The 9,580-nt window shown below is 41.7% G+C and overlaps 1 protein-coding gene across 2 annotated transcripts in view; it reads left to right on the forward strand.

Moving 5' to 3' along the window:
• The window catches only part of PLXNA2 (plexin A2), a 415,423-nt gene that overhangs the window by 103,519 nt on the left and 302,324 nt on the right, over window positions 1-9,580 (forward strand). The gene's annotated exons all lie outside the window — the stretch shown is intronic.

Genomic DNA, 9,580 nt, shown 5'->3' on the forward strand with positions numbered 1-9,580 from the left:
GCTGCTCTTGGCTGGAAAATGTCATTTGGGTAGTTTTGATGCCAGTTTGTGTTAAGTGACAAACATGGCCATTCAACCCCTATTCTCTATTGCTTTAATCTAGGTGGAAAAATAATTTAGTGCTTTGGAGAGCAGCAAGCCTACGTTTTGATTTCTTCATTGTAATACATCTAGCCTCCAAGGATTCTGTTGAGGACTGTCCAAAATAAATAGATTAAGATGAGGAGGGTAGACAAGGGACTCCATGCTATACAATGTAATTCAGTGCTGATTGCACTGAGCAGGAGAAGACCCTCCCTTGGTGCTATGGTGCAGCTCATTCACTGATTATTCATATTCTATGTGAATTGTGCAGTTTGCATAGTGATTTATTCATTTTCTTCAAAGTATCAAAGATGGGATGCCAATTATTATTTATTTTCATTTACAATCTGCCTAAAAATATACCAATCCTAATGGGCCAATCATCTGGTCTAGTAGTGAGAAGCCAAGGTTCATGTGTGGAATTTAATTAGCTCCCAGGTGTTCAAAATGAAAAGCAATCCATACGTTTCTGCTAAGAAATGCAAAGGAGAATCCATGCTTGGCATATTATATTAAATTATATATGTGTACACTTCAGCATGGCAAAGAAAGTAAAATAGACAGTTTAGCTTTTCTAAACTGGGTATCCTAAATGTTTTGGAGAGACATTAAGGGAATGTATTTTTTTAAAAAATAGGTGCTTTATGAAACTTAACAGGTAATTTATAATTTCCTTTGGGAGATGCTCAGTTCAGTGTCACAGTTATCAGGGCCTGATTGTATACAGAATTAGGTGCTGAATCGGTGGACTTACATATGCCTAATTCCACATTAGATTGCAGAATTGCTTTATGTAATACATTATTTATGTGTGGGTGTTTGGAGTAATGACTCTGTGCGGAGACATCTAGGACTATTTCCTAATGAGATTTGGACTGGGCAGCTGACCTACTTCCTTAGCTGGGGGATCCAGAAGATGGTGTGCTCCTGGAGACTGGTAAAATATGACCCTCAAGACTGAACTATTTCAGTGTGCTCTATGAGTACTTCCTTTGAGGTTGGTCTGGAAGCTACAGGCAGTAGAAAATGCAGAGGCAATTGGATGGCGTCTTGTATGCCTCCTTCCAGCAACTCCTGCAGCCAAGCTGATGCCATATTGCTTTGCTTTCCTTTGGACCATATCACTGAGGCCAAGAGTGGGGTCTTGTTTTCTGGGCAGCCCAGGACCTCCATACACACTGGCTAGGCTTGCACACTAGAGAGGTCACTTCAATGCTGCTAATGCAGTGGTTTGACTTCACCCCCAGAAGTGCACTCAGCTATCTCTCAAGATTGGTGGGTGCCAACAACAGGCTACTAGGTACATGTTCCCCAGTTCTAAAAGTGTTTTTTTTGGCTATCTATATGCTACCAGGCCAAGTTCAAGGTACTTCTGCTAACATGCCAAGCTCTATATAGTTCAGGACCTGTGTCTGATGAAACACATTCTCCCATAAGTACCTGTGCCCAGACATTGAATCCATCATTCTCTTGATGCTGCTGCATTTGCCCTGAATGAAACTCCCTTCCCTTCCCTTCCCTTCCCTTCCCGATAAGACCTGTTGCAACCCCTATGAGGCTTTGCCACCATTTAAAATTATATATTTTTGCTCAGGCTTTTGGTTGATTCCCCCCCCCCCTCCTCTGCCATTTGTCTTTCATATTTTTATTTTCAGTAGGTGCAGTGGTTTCTTTGAAGTGCCGTGGATTGTTTCAACCTCGCAGTGTGGTTTTAAGTTGTTCAGATTGTTGTTGTAAACTGCTTTGGTGGGAACATGACCTCAAAAGTGGCCTATAAACCTCATATAAAAGTATGACTAGCTCTACCACTTGAATGCTGCCCGGGGCATGATGAAGCACTGTATGGGAACTCAGGAAGTTACATTATGCTGAGTCAGATTATCTGGCTCAGTGTTGTATACATCTGCTTTCCATATGTTTTGGATCACAGCACCCATTAGCCCCAGCCAGTCCTGATGTGAGTTGTAGTCCAACACATCTGGAGAGTACCAGGTAGGCAAAGGCTGGTATACACAGTCTAGCAACAACTCTACAGGAGTTCAGACAGGGTTCTCCCTGTCCCCAACTTGGAGATGCCAGAGATTGAACCTGAGACTTTATGCTTGCTATAGCCCTTTCCCTGAAGATTATTGGTGATAAATAGCAGTAGTAGCAGTGGCGTTTCTGTTCTATTACAAGCAATACATTCCCAGTATTTGGGGGTTGGTTTGCATGTGGATAATGGGTTTTATTTTAATGAAGTGATTGATATTTTTTTTGTTAGTGTAATGCCATGTCAAAAATCCATCTGTGCCAGTACTTGTTCCAAAGGGTGGGATGGAGCTCTTGTGGAGTGAGCTATATAAACACACACCTAAGAAACAGGGGTATGTGTGAGAAGTGTACATATTGGAGAATCTCCTTGCATATTAAAGAAGGTGGCTGCAGTAGAAGATGCTAGGGGACCTGAGATTTTGCTATCCAAACCAATGTTTAAAAAGAAGAAGCCTGGAAGCATGTTTAAAATGCTATTGGGAGATTCTTAGGTTCACATCCTAATTAACAGAAGCAAATACAGAAATGGTGCTAAGCAAAGGCTACATGTATTAGCATTTAATTATATAACAAAACCCAAGTCTATTATAGTCACTCCTGGGAACAAAGATAGCAGGCAATGTAAGGTGGACTGGAGTTACATTTTTTAAATAAAAAAAATCTGTAATCAATTAATTTAAATATATGCTATATTGCCTGTCTCCATCGGGGACATCTGAAACTGTAGATGGACTACAGAGCTGAGTTATGGTCAGGTTAGTTGCCTGCTCCTTCCCTGACCTCTGTTCCACACCCAATGATAAATTTGTCACTATTTTCACATAGGGCCAGTAGCTGTGCTTCTCTAAGGCAGTGTTTCCCAACCTTGTGCCTCCAGATGTTTTTGGCCTACAACTCCCATCATCCCTAGCTAGCAAGACCAGTGGTCAGGGATGATGGGAGTTGTAGGCCAAAAACATCTGGAGGCACAAGGTTGGGAAACACTGCTCTAAGGATAGAATGAGTAGTTTTAAGAAACAGATTCAGTGGCACTTTTTCATCTTGTCAAGAGGAGCACTTTGAGCTCTTTGGTGTGAATTGCATTCATTGTGATTAACCCTGCAGGTCCTTGTGTTAATATCAACACACTGATAGTTTTCATAGGGTTTAGATGGCTAGCAAATGACCTACAAGCTACAGTCCTAAACACACTAGGAAGCAAGCCCTATTGAACATAGCAAGCATGAAGAGGATTGCACAGTTAGAGCTTGATTGATTGAGCAATCTATTTAATTAATTAATCTTCCTTATCACCTGCCCTTCACTGATAGGTTACAAAAATATCGTAATTAAAACAAGTACAAATGATACTAAAATCAAAAATTGAAGCCACAAAACTAACCAATATGTCATAATGATGGTAAGAATCTCTTTCCTCCTGCCTCTTCCAGATAGGAAGGGATTAAAAAAAAAGAGTTGTGGATATGGTTAAGTGGGTGTAACAGGAGAAACAACTATTTTTTCTTAGAATGCTGATACCTGGATATGTGACTATGTAATTCCAATGATCTGGCGGGAATGTATTTTCATGCTCCTCTGAATAGATACATTCTTTAAAATGTGCATTATCAATTACTGATTGCTATTTTTGCCTCAAGCAAAACAGCATAAAGACAATCCTTCTTGGGGCATGACCTCTTTACACTAGAGAATGATTGTGGTGGCATTTCTGAAAGTATGAAATGTTAACTTTTGAGCATTCATAAATTATGCATTCTGGTGTAAAATTACGCAAGCGTGCTGGTGTGTATAAAGGGGGACTCATAAGTGTCCCTTTGCGAAAGGAACCTTTATTACCATAGCTTCCATTGTGAGTTGTGAGCTCTTTGAAACCAAACAAATATGGTACTCTAAACCTGAATGTGTATAACCCAAGTCAACTTTGATCCTGAACCTCTGGGGAAGCATTCATACATTGTTTCCAAAACTGTACAGATCTGGTTCAGGGAGATGTGGTTATTGATCATTTCATTACATTACTGATCATACTGCATTGCACTTCTGTCCAACGAAGGTCTATATTGATCCATCAAACTGAATCGAAAAGCATATGCCCAGGAGAGCTCTGTAACATCACAGCATGGAACGTCCATACTTTTGGATCTCCTTTCCCCATCTTCTACATGTGCTACCTGTCTTGTGTGATATCTCTGCACTCTGAGACGGGTTTTGGCTCTCTTAACACAGGCAGATAGACTTATCTAGGCGAGAATGCTCTGGGGCTTTATGATGTAGGATGTAGTTAAGGACCAGTTAGGCAGTACTTTGGCTTGAGGTTGTACAGTCTGATCACTTGAAACCTTCAAGCTCCATGCAGGTCTAAATGTGGAATTATCTTTGTGTTTTATTTACCCCCCAAAATTAGTAAACATAAAAAAAAAAATGGATTGGGGAAGAGATCCTTATATGAGCAGAATATTCCAAGTCTTGCTGACACACAGAGTCCATGGCATATGATTTTGCCAGCACAAGAGACTTACCGTAATATGAGGCATGATACTAAGCTAAGACGACGGAGGGTCTGATCAAGCCTTGAATCTTCTATAATGTTCCTATGTCAATAAACCCTTGCAGAAACAAATGGTGCACTGAGCTAAATGCTCTTCTTCTCTTCTCTGGGCAATCAATATCCCTGAAGAACAGAATGCAATCCCTCGCTGTTTGAGAGATAATTGAAAAAGTCCAGGAATGTAAATAATTAACACTATTTGTAGGATATGGTGAGCTCTTTCCCTAGTGCCTTGTCAGAGTAAGTTTGTACCATCTGATTGATCACAATTTTGATTGATGTCTTAGTAATTCTCAAAAGCTCCCATTCAGGTGACAGTACATTGGCCATAGAGTGGTTGTCTGGACCCAACTGATGGCTTGCCTACAGAAAATCAACTCATAGCTCTGCTTTTGGGGTACTATATGTGTGAGGGACAGAGAGAGGGAGAAGTATTAAAATGGAAAGTGTTGTAATGATACAGGTCTTCTAAAGGATATGTTGCTGCTTTTCCTGTTTTCTTGTACGACAATGCTACTGTGGTGCACAAAATTGCTGAATTATAGGACTGGAATGTCCTCAAAGTCATGCGCTTGACAGAGTGAGGGGAGTTGGGGATGTATAATCAAGGGCATACCATAGATCATTTCAACAGCATGTCAGGATACAGCCCTAGGAGTATACACAAGCCCAAGCCCCAGACTGTTTACCTGTGTAGAATCTGTGCAGCCTTCACACACGCATAAGCAGAAACGTCCAGGGTGTGAAAGGTGACACAAACATGCAAGTGGTTCTAAAACTGTGGCTCGAATGACAGGTTTGTTCTTTACAGCATTTCTCACTGAAATAACATCCTTTCCCCTTGGCACATAGCACATAGTTCTAGGGGCCAACTGACCACAGTCTTGAAGGTTATCTTTCTCTGGCATGTTGCTTTTGTGAAGAACAGGTGATCAAAAAAAGTGACCTAACATATTTACTGTGCTTAGGGGTAATTAAGTTCAATGGGACTTCAGATATTAGGGTTAAACTGTTAAATTAGACATATAATCCATAATAGGGAAAGGCCACTGGTTTTAGGGTAGCCGTGTGTCTTGCTTTACAGAGGACAGCCCTCTATTTGAAGACATCCTCTTGATATCCAGTTTAAAGATAACTACAAGAAAGGAGTCCGGACTCTTGAAGTTGGCTGTCAGCAGTTAGCAACTGGACAGCAGATTGAGCAGACAATCAAGTTACTTCTAAGTGGCTACAAGCCTCTGTATACCAGTTGCTGAGAATCATATGGGGAGAGTGCTTTCTGGTTGTGAGCTTCCTATAGGTGGCTGGTTGGCCACTGTGATAACACAGGATGCTGGTCTACATGGGGCTTTGTTCTGATCCAACAGACTCTTCCTCAGTTCTTATGAAGTGTCATTCCCAGAGGCATTTAGAAGGGCAGGGGACTGATGCTCACCAGCCAGGGTGGCACTGTGGTCTAAACCACTGAGCCTCTTGGACTTGCTGTTAGGAAGGTCGGCGGTTTGAATCCCTGCGACGGGGTGAGCTCTAGTTGCTCTGCCCCAGCTTCTGCCAACCTAGCAGTTCAAAAGCACGCCAGTGCAAGTAGATAAATAGGTACTGCTGCAGCAGGAAGGTAAACGGCATTTCCGTGCACTCTGGCACTTGTCACAGTGTACCGTTGCACCAGAAGCAGTTTAGTTATGCTGGCCAGAAAGCTGTCTGTGGACAAATGCCAGCTCTTTTGGCCTGAAAAGTGAGATGAGTGCCGCACCCCATAGTCACCTTTGTTTGAACTTAACCGTCCTTTACTTACCGTCCTTTACTTACTATTAAGTGTCATTCCCAGAGGCATTTAGGAGGGTGGGGGACTGATGCTCACCAGCCAGTGGTGTCACATGGTGTGTTGCTGCCACTTATAAGATCTGCCTGAACTCTCTCTCTCATATACACACATCACCAAAATGAATTGTAGCATTATTCCCAAGGGCATTTGGGAGAGGTGAAAGGTGGCTACTATTTCATAATTTCTGGAAGACTGCCACTGTAATGGTGGTGGGGGGAAAAGAAGCTTAAGTTTTGCTTAAACCCCACCCCCACCCAACTCCCTCAAAATTTAAGCAGGCTTCCAAGCTGGCTGCTGCCAAAACAAAGGCTAAATTTTGCTTTGAAATGAAGATGGGAGTTTCCAGAATTTGGGGAGCTCAGATTCTCAGAATAAACAAGTGATTAAGATAAATGCAAAAGTTGGCACTTGCACATTTCCCCTTGCCTTCTATGCTCATCGATCCTTCAGATTTGGCCCCAGTAGGGAACAGGCACCTTAACCCCTGCATCAAAAGCCTTTGTCAGCCTGAGAAAGAAGAAGATGATGATGCAGCAGCTATTGATAAAGAAAATGCCTAACCCACTGCAGTGCAATGAAAAGATTAAGTGTGGGGACTTGGCTGAGATCAATTGTAATGGCTTTGACCCTGCCATGTGTAAAGCATCTAGGGCAAATGCAGAGTGACAGGTTAGGGGTCACTGATTTGGAGCATCAAGGAATCAGAAGAGATAATAAGCAGACCCTCTCCCTTGCAGGATCAGCCACAAAGCCAAGGCAGAAAGACCCATGGCTGAGCTTAATGGGGCATGCCAGCTACTTGCGTCATCTGTTTTCAAATACGGCCTCTGTGCTTCAGAATTGGGGGGGGGGGGATAGGAAGGAGATTTTTTTATTATTTAAATCACTGGAACTAGTTTATCTAGGACTTTCAGACATTCTCAGATACAGTGATTTGGCCTTACTGGGTTGAGTTCCTATATGTTAGATGGGAGATGAATGAAACTGCAATCACTATGAAGTTGTATTCCTTTGAAATGTTTCAGGGCAAAAGGACAAGGCCTTATCTGTGCTGGAATAAGTGATCATGTAGCTACACTAATGCAAACTGATGAGGTGCAGGCCAAGGGTACATAAGAACTCCATGTATGACCTCGAACATTTAGACCTATTATTCAGCATAGGATTGCCTACATTTTTTCAGAGACTTAAATTGCCTTAGCAACCATCAGAAGACTGCACAGTATTTATCTTTCCAAGAGGCAGACTGCAATCAGATCCTTAAGGAATTAGAATTACCTGTGCAAGCTCATCAGGCATTTGAGGAGGGGATAGGCTGGCAGAATTGCAACAGAGGGCAGTCCACCCCTAGTATTTTGGTGCAGGTGAATGCTTTTTAATCTATCTCTGCTTGCATGGTGGCACTTTTTTGATATTTTATGCTAATTTCCCACCCATCCCCCACCAAGGGTACATAGGGTATGTTTATGGCATCAAGTGCTTTTCCAACTCCATAGGATGACACTTTGAAGTCCCTTCCCAGCGTCTGCTCTGTGCAGCTTGTTTGCTTAAACAGCTGCCACTTATTGCCCTTGGGGTAGCAGCACATTATGGGCTAACTGATTTCGGTCCTTTAAATCTATATAGAATAGGAAGTGCTATGTCAATATAAGTCAGTCTTGTATTATTAACAATAAACGGTGTAGTATGTACTGTGGTATATAGACTCATAAAAATAAAGTAGCTACACTCCATAAGGAAGAGGAATAACCGACTAGATATAACTATAAGGTGTCTACTTACATACTCATCTCACTAAGAAATATATTGATGGTTTTCTGCTGTCTGGTTAAAAATCATCTTCCGCAAGTAAGACTCTACTGGTGATATCATCATGTGAAAGACTCCCTGCGGGGGATATTTTGACAGAAAGTGTGATAAAGTATAATACTATGGATATCTCCCCCATTTGCTATTTATGAGGGATTCTGTTACCTAGAGGGATTAATCCTCTATCGTTTTACAGTACAATATAGATTTTCCCCACTGTTTCTCTGCATATATAATAAGCTAACATTCTTAAGCATTACACACTATGTGACATGTTTTGTGGCAGGGGATTTTTAATTTTTTTTTGCAAACTAGCAGGGTATTTCCCTTCTCTGTCCTGTCCCAAATCATCACTAACCTGAAAACACAAATTTCAGCGTTTTTAAAAAAGGAGAATTGTTTCTATGTGGGTTCTTTTGGTTTTTTAAATCAGCATGGAAGCACAACTGTCGAGATAAAGAAAATGTGCAGCGGTTCCCTTTTCCTGTGTCAGAAATATGCATCTTGTCCTTCATACACTGCTTTCCCTGATCCAGTGATCATCCACAGACAAAAGATAGAACCATGAGAACAGCTGTTTTTTTTAAAAAGGAAAAGAACCCTATAAACTTCACTAAAATCACCACCAACTAAATGCCTTACAGAAATGGAAGGTTTTTTACACTAGAGTTTCTGTCATATGTTGGGCATTTATTTGATTACCATGCTTTATTCTCTGTTGGCTGCACAATGGACCTTCCTCTCCCTGTGCACCATCTAAATCTGTTCTGGGTTTCTCCTTGCTCCAGGGTTTCCTCTGGAGCAGATTTGGGGAGGGTGCAGGTGGCTCATGGAGAGAGTAGAGGCCGGAGTTCTGCCATGGAGGTGGGCAGTATCCAATGAAGTGCTTTCATCATTGCTATTTATGGTATTCGCATGCCACCAATTTACAAAATGTTCTCTGGGTAGTTCACCAGAGGAAGGGAAGCATGAATAAGAAAAGAAAAAGTAGCAGGATAAAAAGAACGTGTAGCAAAGGAATAACAGCAAAGTGGATACAGTGGTACCTCGGGTTATAGATGCTTCAGGTTGCAGACTCCGCTAACCCAGAAATAGTACCTCGGGTTAAGAACTTTGCTTCAGGATGAGAATAGAAACCACGCAGCAATGGCAGTGGGAAGCCCCATTAGCTAAAGTGGTACCTCAGGTTAAAAACAGTTTCAGGTTAAGAACGGACCTCCAGAACAAATTACGTTCTTAACCCGAGGTACCACTGTACTAAAAAGCACTAAAAAGCAAGG

This window comes from Podarcis gaigeae (assembly GCF_964106915.1).
Source record: "Podarcis gaigeae genome assembly, chromosome: 6".
Classification (NCBI taxonomy): Eukaryota; Metazoa; Chordata; class Lepidosauria; order Squamata; family Lacertidae; genus Podarcis; species Podarcis gaigeae.